This window comes from Onychomys torridus, chromosome 3, assembly GCF_903995425.1.
Source record: "Onychomys torridus chromosome 3, mOncTor1.1, whole genome shotgun sequence".
Classification (NCBI taxonomy): Eukaryota; Metazoa; Chordata; class Mammalia; order Rodentia; family Cricetidae; genus Onychomys; species Onychomys torridus.
In genome coordinates, this window is record NC_050445.1 from 157,114,952 (window position 1) to 157,126,901 (window position 11,950).

Genomic DNA, 11,950 nt, shown 5'->3' on the forward strand with positions numbered 1-11,950 from the left:
TCCAAGCTGTAGGAAGGCCGAGGCAGGGGGATTGCCATGAATTTGAAGCCAGTTTGAGCTTAATATTGAGTACATAGTGAGCACCAGGTCTGCCAGAGCTATGGTGTAGCACTCTGTCTCAAATCAGAAAAAAAAGGTACATAAAGATGGAATTGTCTCAGGGGACCTGTGAACAAATGTCTGTCTACTCCAGATGCGGCACCAATGACAGACCAGAGAAATGAATCTGTCCAAGTCTAGCCTGATGGACCATCAGTTTATTGGGATTACTTACAGGAGGGTGGTAGAGAGGCTACTTACAGGGTCACAGGTGATTCAGTGGTAACAGTTCCAACAAAAAGACGATGATGTGCTCCCTACACAGCCTTCAGGGCTCCACCTTAGCGCCCACTCCCAACACTTGTTTCCTGTTTTACAGCCTTGGGGAGGCACCTTGTGACTTTTGTAAGGGAGCCTTGTAAGTTTCAAGCACTTCCTGAGGCCCTGTAAGCTTTGCTTGTCTTAGGGGCTGCCCTCCAGCGGGGAGCCTCTCAGAGGGAAGGAGTAACCAGCACAAAGCTGTTACCTTTGGGAGGTAAACAGTGGGTTGGCACAGGAAGTGAATGGGAGACACTAAGAGTTATGAAACATCCACAGAGAAGGGAGGAGGGGACCTTAACCATTTCAGAATGGTGCTCCGGATGATCGCTCCCCAGTGTTCTCAACCTGCTGATGACCCAGTGGGATTTCCACACTATACTCCTCATGAAGGGAACAGCATTTGCAGAGGGCCCTCTGTCTTCCCTCCTGCCTGTCACAGATGCCATGCTCAGGCAGGTTGGTGGCTTCTGTGAGGGCACTGGAGAACTTAACTAATCATTAGCATTTGTTGAGCACTGGCAATTTCAGGTCAAGGAGTGACTGAAGTTCTGGGTTGCAGAGGAGGGTGCATGGAGGGTGTGGGGGTCCTGCTGCTCTGGCTGTGGTCCAGGTAGAGCAAGAGGAAGACACAGGTGTGTTTCAAAGGAAGAGTCTCCTGTGACTCATTAAATTAAGGACATTGTGTAAAAAACTCTCTGAGAAGAGTGTGTACTCTAAACATGGTATGATGGCTAACATAGTACCTATCATGTGTGTATCAAATTGAATTAAATTGATAGTTGTTATCTGTAGAGAAGTATGGTCTCACTAAAAAGATTAAAAGGTGTGGTGATGTTTTATTTGTGCTGAAATATGGTGATATTTTATTTGTGCTTTAACAAATAAAGCTTGCCTAGAGATGTGGGGGCGGGGGAGGAAGAGGCCAGCCATTGTAAGTAAACACAGAAATCAGGCAGTGGCAGCACAGCTCTTAATCCTGTCACGTGGCAGGCAGGGTCTGTGTGTTCAAGGCCACACTAGGGAACAGCCAAGCGTGGTGACACACGCCTTTAATCCCAGTACCAACCATAGAGACCTGGAGGTCTGTACAGACAGACAGTGACAAGGAAGTGAGGTAGCTGGGCTAAGAGCCAATGAGAGGGCAGAAAAGCAAGGCATATAAAGCATCGATAGACAGGAAGTCGTGCTATTTGGAAGCTGCAGAGTTAGTGAGGTAAGGCTGATTGGTGGCTTTCCATATTTCCCTGGTCTCTCTAAGGCTTTAACCCAGATTTCTGTCTCTGTGTTTTTTATTTAATAAGACCATTTAGAAATTTATCTACAAAAAGGCAAGGAGAGTGTGTGTATATGACATGATGTATATATGTGCTTGTATGTATGTAAGTGTACACATGTATGTGGTGTATATGTGCATATATGTACTTATGTATATGATGTATGTGTACATGTATATGTATGTATGTATATGATATATGTGTGTATGCATATATGATATGTATGTGTGCATGTGTATATATGATATATATGTATATGTATGTGTGTATATGACATAAATGTGTGCATTTGTGTCTATGCATATGATGTATATGTGTGTATATGTGTCTATGTATATGTGTCTATACAAATTCAATTTACTAATCACTACACAAGAAATCTTGTCATTCATTTGAAGACAGTCATTTGAAAATTTGCTTTTATAACAGACTTTTTGAAATGGGAAAAAATGGAAAAACTTTCAAAAAGAAAATTATTGTTTATTAGAGTCCTGGATCCAAAGCACGTTTTTAGAGAAATATAACACGTCTAAATACCAGTGTGCACAGGGACAGGCACCCTGGATGAAGTAACACCTTCATGAAGAGGCATGCTCACAAACGTCCAAAGCTGTGTTTGTGCTCCTATGGGAAGCCATCAGTCTTGACCTTTGTGTTACCATGAGAGGGAAGGAGCCCAAACCAGAGGACCAACATGGCATGGTAGGGCTTGAATGTACTCCAAGCTGTCACCATTTCCTGTGGGTAGTCATTCCATTACACAAGAGAGCAGAGTCCCTGAATTTTGGGCAGGTGGGTGTTGTGAGTGGTTACACTAGAATGCAAGTTCAGTCTGACCTTGCATTTGATTAGCAAGAAAGACACTGGACAGCAGTGAGGCAGGCTAGCAGACCTGCTGCCTTCCATCTCCTAGGAACTGCCCAATGGCTGCGCCTGCTCTTAAGGGGCCTTGGGTGGTGTCAGCAGATGTATCCTAGGTGTAGTCCACACTAGCCTTGAACATACTACAGTGGTTTTATTTTTTTATTTTCAAAGAAAGAAAAGGTTTTTAAAGAAATGTCTAAGTTTTTGAAGCCCTTTCAAAGTAGTTCAGGCATGGGTCAGCTTAGGTGTTCATAAAGAGATGGTTTGGGAAAGGAAGATATAGTAGATATATACAATAGCATATTATTTAGCTATAGAGAGGAATGCAGTTATGCATTTTGGGGAAAATGGTTTGGATTGGAGTCCACCATTTTAAGTAAAAAAAAATCAGATTCAGAAACAAATATCACAGTTTTGTCATGTGTCAATCCTAGACACACTCCTCTCTCTCTCTCTCTCTCTCTCTCTATATATATATATATATATATATATATATATATATGTGTGTGTGTGTGTGTGTGTGTGCGTGCGTGTGTTATAAAAGTAGAAATGAGATTTTCTGGGGGAGGGAAGGGAACTGGAGGGGGAGGGGCAGAAGAGGAGGACATGGACAGGAATGTGGTCAAGTACATGATATAATCAAATGAAAGCATTTTTATTAAACTTATCACCATGGACAATGAATATAAGCTGATAAAAAAGATTGTGAGCCTTTGAAAAATAATTTAAGGTAATGCTCGTCATCCAAGAGCAAATATCTACCAATCATCTCTCAGGAATCCCGAGGAAATGTCTGAGATGCCTGAAAAGGATCCCAGTATGCAGCAGGCATTTCTCTAGTTTGGAAACTCTCAAAGAATCAATTTTTTTTTCTAGTAAATTTCTTTCTCTGTCTCTGTCTAACCAACTTTCACAAACAGAAGCCTCTTGGGTAATATATAAATTGTTGATCATTAAAATTACCTGAATTTAGACTAATGACAGTCAGCCATCATGGGGAGTTTGAAACAAATACTTAACATTTTCCTGATTTTACCATTTTGCCTGAGGAGGATTATGGAATGTTGTAGAAGGAATGCAAAGGACTAAGAAAGCTTAGTATTTAGCCTCTAAGTTCAATATGGGCTTTTTGAAGACCTTAAATACATGAGTCAAGTTTTGCCCAGAAATAAATAATTTTATAAATTTTTTCACTATGAACCTGTCAAGGACTAAGTTGGAGAATTCACAGAGGTTTTTCTTTCTTTCTTTCTTTCTTTTTCATTCATTCACAGTACAGAGAGAGCAGGCCTTTCTCAAGGGCAGCTGAGCTGTGAGAATGGATCCCGAGAGAGAAGGTGGAAGGCTGTCCAGGAGCCTGGGGACACTGTCACCCCTCCCTTACATGTGAGGTGTAGAGCGCAGTAAGGAGAGTTTGGGATGCTGGAAGATGTCCATGCTGCTGCACTGCGTTCTGAGGCTGGCCCTGGACTGTCTGCTCTCCTAGAACCATCACCCTCAAAGCTCCAGCATATCCAAGATGGTGTGATAAGATGGCCTGGCGTTGCCCGTGGGAGGAGAGAGAAGAGCAGTTGTTCTGTGTTGATCCCACCAGTCGAGAATAAAACCACTACCACAGTTTAAAGCCAAATTTGAAGCAAGCTTTAATAAAATACTGGCCAGATGATTGGGCTCTGGCCAGGTCCACCTCTGGGTTTCCAGAAGATGGCCCCAAATCACGTTTTGCAATAGTTTAAGTATTTCCAATCAGGTCCAATCAGAGGCAAGCATACATCCTGACATACTTCCTGCCTGTGAACCTCCTACCCACATGTGATCAAGCACATTGGTGCAGGTGGTTCAAACAAAAACATGTGGCTTGTTATCTCCCATAAACATTAGCATTTCAGGAACTATCTGTTCTTGAGCAAAAGGTTCGCAGATCAGAGACATTTTTGTTTTATTGATTCCTTAGGCATAGTAAATAAAACTGAAAATGCAACTTTGGCTTTCCCTTTTGTCTCACACACTGGACTAGAAGTCCTCAGATGCCCTGTGGAGGGGTTCTGGGGAGAGAGAGAGGGGGGGGTCTGTGGAAATATTTTATTTGTACTGAACTGTGATTTTATTTGTATGTTAATAAAGTTGCCTTGGAGTCAGAGCAAGCCAAAGCAGAAGCTGGGTGGTGGTGGTGCATGCCTTTAATCTCAGCACTCGGGAGGCAGAGCCAGGTGATCTCTGTGAGTTCAAGGCCACATTGGAAACAGCCAGGCATGGTGACTCACACCTTTAATCCCAGAAAGTGAGCCTTTAATCCCAGGGCGTGGTGGCAGAAACCAGAAAGATATATAAGGCGTGAAGACCAGAAACTAGAAGCATTTGACTGGTTAAGCATTTTGGCTGGTTAAGCTTTTAGGTTTTGAGCAGTACAGTTCAGCTGAGACACATTTGGAGGAGGACTCGGAAGTTTCCAGTCTGAGGAAACAAGACCAGCTGAGGAACTGGCGAGGTGAGGAAGCTGTGGCTTGTTCTGTGTCTCTGATCTTCTAGCATTCACCCTCCTCCTCCCCCCCCAAAAAAAGATTGCCATGATTACAGACATTGGGTCTTTTTTTTTTCCCCCTGAGGCAGGGTTTCTCTGTGTAGCTTTGCCCCTTTCCTGGAACTTGCTCTGTAGACCAGGCTGGCCTCAAACTCACAGAGATCTGCCTGCCTCTGCCTCCTGAGAGCTGGGATTAAAGGCATGCACCACCACCGCCTGGCTTCTGCTATGGCTTGCTTTGACCCCAAGGCAACTTTATTAACATTCAAATAAAATCACTATAGCTCTTAACTATTGCTCTGACCTTGTGGTATTGTGTTCCCAATAATATTGTTCAGGCTAATAAACTTATCTGGGGTCAGAGAACAGGACAACCACAATATTAAACATGAGGATAGGCAGTGGTAGCACATGCCTTTAATCCTAGCATTCCAGAGACAGAAATACCTCTGGATCTCTGAGTTCAAGGCCACATTAGAAACAGCCAGGCCTAGTGACACACGCCTTTAATCCCAGAAATCCAGCCTTTAATCCCAGGGAGTTTTAGCAGAAAGCAGAAAGGTATATAAGGCGTGAGGACCAGGAACTAAGTTAGTTACGCTTTTAGGCTTTGGAGCAGCACAGTTCAGCTGAGATTCATTTGGATGAATAACTGGCCTCAGGTTTGATTTTATTAATAAGACTCTTTAAAATTCATGCTACATGACCTCTTGGCTTTTTACTCTGCAATTGGCTCCGTGTTTCTTATTTAACAAGACGGTTATATCTCCGGGAGTCTATATAGAGAAACAACTTTTGAATGCCTGAGCATTTGGGTAAAAGTTGAGACCTCTAAGAAGCAAAGGGAATGAGGGGCAAGATGAATTTATGCAGATGCAGTAGGGCCTGCAGCTCTCCACAGAGTGGGACAGTGTGTGTAACAGCTGTGTGTGTGTGGTGTGTGACAGCTGTGTGTGTGGTGTGAGTGTGTGTGTGTAACAGCTGTGTGTGTGTGTGGTGTATGTGTGTGTGTGAAAGAGTGTATGTGTTGGGTATGAGCATCTGTGAACATGTGTGTCAGTGTCCAATGCCTTCCTCAATCACTCTCCACTTTATTATTATTATTTTTTTTTTGAGACAGGGTCTCTCATTGAACCTGGACATCACTGGTTCATCTAAGCTGGCTGGCTAGTGAGTCCCAGTACCCTCCTGTCTCTGCCTCCCCAGTCCTGGGATTATAGGCACTTGCCACTGTGCCTGGCTTTTTATGTGAGTGCTGGGCATCTGAACTCAGGTCCTCATGCTTTTAAGGCAAACAGTTTTACCAACTGAGCCTCTGGCATAGCCTAAGTAACTGCATTTATTTGTACATTTGACAGTGTACCGTGTGAGTGGACATTGCCCTTATTGTATGTAGGATGAGGATGAACTAGCACAGGTTATTCTCACTTTCTCAGTGTCTATCTAGTCCAAAGCTGAGCTAGGAAACTCATCTTCAGATGCATGCATTAATTCCAATTGCCCTAATTAGGAACTGCCCTGAGCCATTAATGGACCAGCTTTCTTCCATGGCTTCAAATCTGGCTTTTGGACATGGTGCTATTCTGAGTCTCCTTGTATTTACTCAGATGGAAACAAGTGGGTTGATTAGAAGATTGAGCTGCTTACGAAGCAGCCAGGCGCTACAAAACATCTACACAGGCTTCTCAGCCCCCTGCTTTACCTCTTGTTCTTAAATTAGCCCCCATCGTTACTCTAATTTTTCCCTGTGACTTGTGATTTGCTGACTCTAAATAATCTAGAGGAAAGCTGCTTCAATGCAGAACCCAATCAGTTTTGCTTTAGAATTCACTGAATAAGTACTTATTGAGAAGATTCCTTTTTCCACTTGAGAGTCTTTGTCCCATTCTTAATCTTAACTACAAACCAAATGGGGGAGGTTTGGGGAGCAACATCTTTGCCCTTTCAGTAATGGCACCAATATGGAGTGTAAGTGTTGGCATCTGTTAAATGTGGTGTACAGTTCTGCTTGCCACACAGAGCATGGAGCATCACCAACAGGTGAACTCCACAAGCAGGCATTGTTAATCCCTGTTTTACAGATGCAGGAGCTAAGACTTGGGGTAAGTAACTTGGGCAGAAGCAACTTTAAGCAATGGAGATGCAGTTCAAGTGTTACAGGTTAGCTCTCTTGGCCCTCTCAACAATAGTACAGTTACAGTTATCCCTACGTTTTGTTTTGTAGTTTTGTTTTTTAAGACAGGGTTTCTCTGTGTAGCCTTGGCTGTCCTGGAACTCTCTCTATAGACCAAGTTGGTCTTGAACTCACAGAGCTCTGCTTTGTTGTGGAATATTATTTCAACTGGGCAAAGGTGTGTTTATGCTATGGAGTATTACTTTAGCTATGTAAAGGTGTGTTACATTTGTTTATGCTGCATTTGTTTAGTGATGTAAGGATGTGTGTTTAATTGTGTAAAGATGTGTTGCTGTTTTACCTTGCCTGCCTAAGGCACCCGATTGGTCTAATAAAGAGCTGAATGGCCAATAGCTAGGCAGAGAAAGGATAGGTGGAGCTGACCATCAGAGAGAATAAATAGGAGGAGAAATCTAGGTTTGAGAGAGGAAAGAGAGAAGGAGAGAGAAGAGGGGGGAGAGGGGCACCCTGGGCAAGAAGCCAGGCAAGCTGCCAGCCAGCCAGACATGAGAAGCAATGAAAGTAGTACATACAGAAGGAAAGAAAAGTAAAAAGCCCCAAGGTAAAAGGTAGATAAAGAGAAACAGGTTAATTTAAGTTCAAAGAGCTAGAAAAGAGCCTAAGCTAGGCTGCGCATCCATAACTAATAAGAAGTCTCCATGTCATGATTTGGGACCTGCTTGGTGGGTCCCTGCCACAGGAAGAAGCCTGCCACACTGCCTAACTTTGCCCCCCAGCACTGCACCACAGCTACTGCCACCGCCGCTGCCGCCTGGCTCAGTTAACCCTTCTCTATCAGAGTCTGATGGACCATTCTGTTGCCATCGTCATCACCTCTCTGGACACCATTCATGTTCTGATTCTGCATGCATTTTAACTGTTCCCTTTCACAGCTGCTGTCTTGGCCCCTGTGGTTTGTGTTCCTGACTGGATGGACACATCTATGATATCTAGGCACTTGCTCACACTTAGACAAAGAGATGGGAGGGAAGAGCTGCAGATGGGGTGACTTGTAACTTCCATGAGGAAAGCTTCACGCTGGGACACGAATGGTCAATTTCTTTATTTTGGATAAGTTTTAGAGTTAGTAACAGAGCAACAGAGTTCAGTATGACATCTTCATGTATTTATCATTGCATTTTGTTCTTATTCACCACCCCATTCTTCCATTCTTTAATGATCTATTTTCCGAACTCTTTACTCTCAAAATTGCAGCTGCAGAGCCAGTGCCTCCCCAGTGCTCCCCGTAGAGCCCCAGCTCTGACCTCAGCTGTAGCCAGAGTTTTCTCCAGTCCTGCCTGGATCACGGTCAGGACAAATCTCTCACCCCCCAGTCCTGCAGGCACTCAGACCCAACCAAGTAAACACACAGAGACTTATATTGCTTACAAACAGTATGACTGTGGCAGGCTTCTTGCTAACTGTTCTTACATCTTAAATTAACCCATTTCTATTAATTTATAAGTTGTCATGTGGCTCGTGGTTTACCAGTATCTTAACATCTGCTTCTCATCATGGCGGCTGGCAGTTTCTCTCTTACTCAGCCTTTCTGTTCTCAGAATTCTCTTCTCTGCTTTTTCCACCTATACTTCCTGCCTGGCTACTGGCCAATCAGCATTTTATTTATACAGAGTGATATCCACAGCACTTCCCCTTTCCTTTTTTTCAAACAGGAAGGTTTTAACTTTCACATAGTAAAATTACATATAACAAAACAATTATCAAGCAAGAATTACAGTTATAATATCTAGTCTATTTGTATTTGGCAAAATTAAAGAAGATATCCTATCCTATATTTGTGAGTCTAAGGTTTAATATCTAACTTAGCTTTTATCATAACAAAGGAAAATTATAACTATCTAGTCTTCAACTACATCAAAGACCTCAGAAGGTTATAATACTACCTGACAAATGGGAGAAGGACACAAGCAACTTTCAAGAGTCTTGCAAGAGTAGACAGAGACAGCTGGCAGTCTGGACAGTCACCTAATGTTCCTTTGTAAAGTTGGGGCTTTTGTCTTCAGCCCACAGACCTAGAGTCTCTCAGTCACTTCTTTCTGTGTCCTGTAGAATGTCTGGCAGTTTCCTCTGCAAAGCAGGAACCTAAAGGACCATTTTGCCAAGCAAAGTTCAGTGGTCACCTTTCTATGGGTCCTGTATGTCTAGTTGATCAGGCAGTCCAGGCAAACAGTTTCTTGCCCAAGTGGCCATTTTTGCCAAGAAGAAGATAAACTCCATATTGAGTGTCTTTGATGCCCATCCTTCTCTCTGAAGTAAATTGGTGCTGCCAGGAGCAGACATGTCTCATTATCCAGAAAGTCTAAAATTTTAAAACATTTTAAATGCCATATTCTGTAGGTCTTTGAAGATTACCTGTCTATCTGAAATATATCTATGTATACCTAGAAAACTTAACTAACATGGCTACAGTATGATTATCATAGATGACTAATTATTAATCTATTTAATTACCCATTAAAATCTAAATGAGTTACATAAACATAATACCTCAAATGAGAATAGAAATATATATATATATATATATATATATGTATATATATATATACAGTATAACAAAATTAAGTTTAAACTTGTATCAATAAACTAAAATCCATAGCAATGTAAAACATTTGTAAACAAGTTGTTACTCTTTAAAAGTAGGTTCATTAATCTACCCTTTCATCCTATTATATCTATATCATATCCCTTTTCTTCTTTAGAAAGAGATTGCATTTATAATCAACCTGTTTTAAATAAAAATATTGGTTTTACTCTGTCCCACACCAGAGGGCTCTTCTGATATGGGACAAAAGAATCTCTTAACCTTTTTTTTTTAAGCAATATGTTTGGGTTTAGAGAAGGAGTGAGCCAATTCCATCTCCAAAGCCATCTTGGTATATTTGGGAATTTGGGCATAGCTTCTCTTACTGCTTCCTGCTAGAGGGGGCGCTGTATCTTATGGGGACACAAAGAAAATTTTAGGATTATGGAGTAGTCCATGAGGGTGTATCTTCTGAGACAGTTGCCTTGAAACTGTTCTGGATGTTGGATCATCTGGGCCATGGACCTTTCAGGGAGTCTTGGCTGGTCAAACCTAATGTATCTTAATCTGGAACAAATCCATAGCCTCTGGTTTTCTGTGGAAACAAAAGCAGAGCCTCCTTTCAAAAGCAATATATCCTTATATCCAAATTTTGAAGTCAAGGAACCTTTAAAATATACATATTGGTTTAACTCAACAGCTTTTACAATCAAACATCTTTCTGCAGTTAAGAATCCCAAAGACAACACAATCCAGATTCTCTGTGTGATATCCATCTTTATGTGACTTATTTTTTATATTAATTTTACTGTCTCTTTAAAGACTTTATTTTTTAAACTATGTATTTCTTTATATAACTGTATATATTCTTTTTTTTTCTTTGAAGCCTATGTATTTTTACATACATTGTAAACTATTGTATGGGAATCTGTCTTATTGTGAACCTATTGCTTTAAACTGCAGCACTCTAAGACTGAAACAGTGTTGTGGCTGCTGGCTCCACCCACCTGAGCTTCCCAACATGGCCGTGGTACATTTACCACCAGCTCTGGGAGCCATCAACTCAACCCAACCAACAGTGGGTCTATGCTTTTATCAAAGCATGTGTAGCCCAGAAACCTCTTTTTTGTTTTTTTAAACTAGCAAAAACTATATCCAACACACAGCATAGTGTGCAGCTTGGAGACACCTCTGTGTAACATAGCATAGGTCAAGCCAGCACACATACCGCAAACCTGCCATAGAGTAGCTCAAACAGGCTGCCACTAATTTGAGAGCGACAATTAGGAAGCTGTTTTTAGCTCCATCTTACAATCTTTTTTTCTCAGGTTTTAGGTGGAAACTCTTGCCAACCTGTTGGGTGCCATTTGTAGCTAGAGTTTTCCTGCCTGACCCACCATCAGGACAAATCTCTCTCACCCACCAGTCCCCCAGCTGCTCAGACCCAATCAAGTAAACACACAGAGACTTATATTGCTTACAAACTGTATGGCTGTGGCAAGCTTCTTGCTAACTGTTCTTGTATCTTAACCCATTTCTATTAATCTATAAGTTGCCATGTAGCTTGTGGCTTACCAGTATCTTAACATCTGCTTCTCATCATGGTGGCAGCTGGCAGTATCTCTCTGACTCAGCCTTCCTATTCCCAGAATTATTTTCTCTGCTTGTCCCACCTATACTTCCTGCCTGGATATTGGCCAATCAGCATTTTATTTATACAGAGAGATATCCACAGCACTCAGCTGTAGCCCTTCTCTTTGGGGCTCCACAGGGCCACCTGCCCTGCCAGGATGTGCTTGTTCTGATGGTACACACAATACCAGGGTGCCTTATTATTTTCTCTAAGTTTGTCCCAAGTTTTTCCTCTTCTTTAAGGCTATTTCCATAGGTCTGGGGAGGGGGGGGTACACAAACACATGAGTGCTTGCTGTACTAGAAGCCGTGTCCTTCTCTTGGGGAGTTATTTCATGCATCGATGGACAGGATACTCCATCTTAGAATCTTATATTTCAATGAATTTGGAAATAAAATCCCAGGACACTATATTGCCCTAGACTTTTATTTCTTCTGTTATTGTGCTGACCATGGCTCCTGTCTGTGGACGATTAATCTAAAGTGTCCTAAGGATGGATGGAAAAATGATGACTTATTTGAATATTGCCACTGAACAGGTAGTCACAGGACAGCTCAGAAACAGAAATGGAATAGGTGAGTGC

At 42.0% G+C, this 11,950-nt stretch overlaps 1 long non-coding RNA gene across 1 annotated transcript in view; it reads left to right on the forward strand.

Annotated features, from left to right (window-relative positions):
• LOC118580881 overlaps nucleotides 1-4,297 on the forward strand; it is a 30,217-nt gene extending 25,920 nt beyond the window's left edge. The window contains exon 3 of the long non-coding RNA XR_004944569.1: nucleotides 3,773-4,297. This is a non-coding gene — a long non-coding RNA (uncharacterized LOC118580881). The remainder of the gene's footprint in view (nucleotides 1-3,772) is intronic.
• Nucleotides 4,298-11,950: the final 7,653 nt, after the last annotated feature.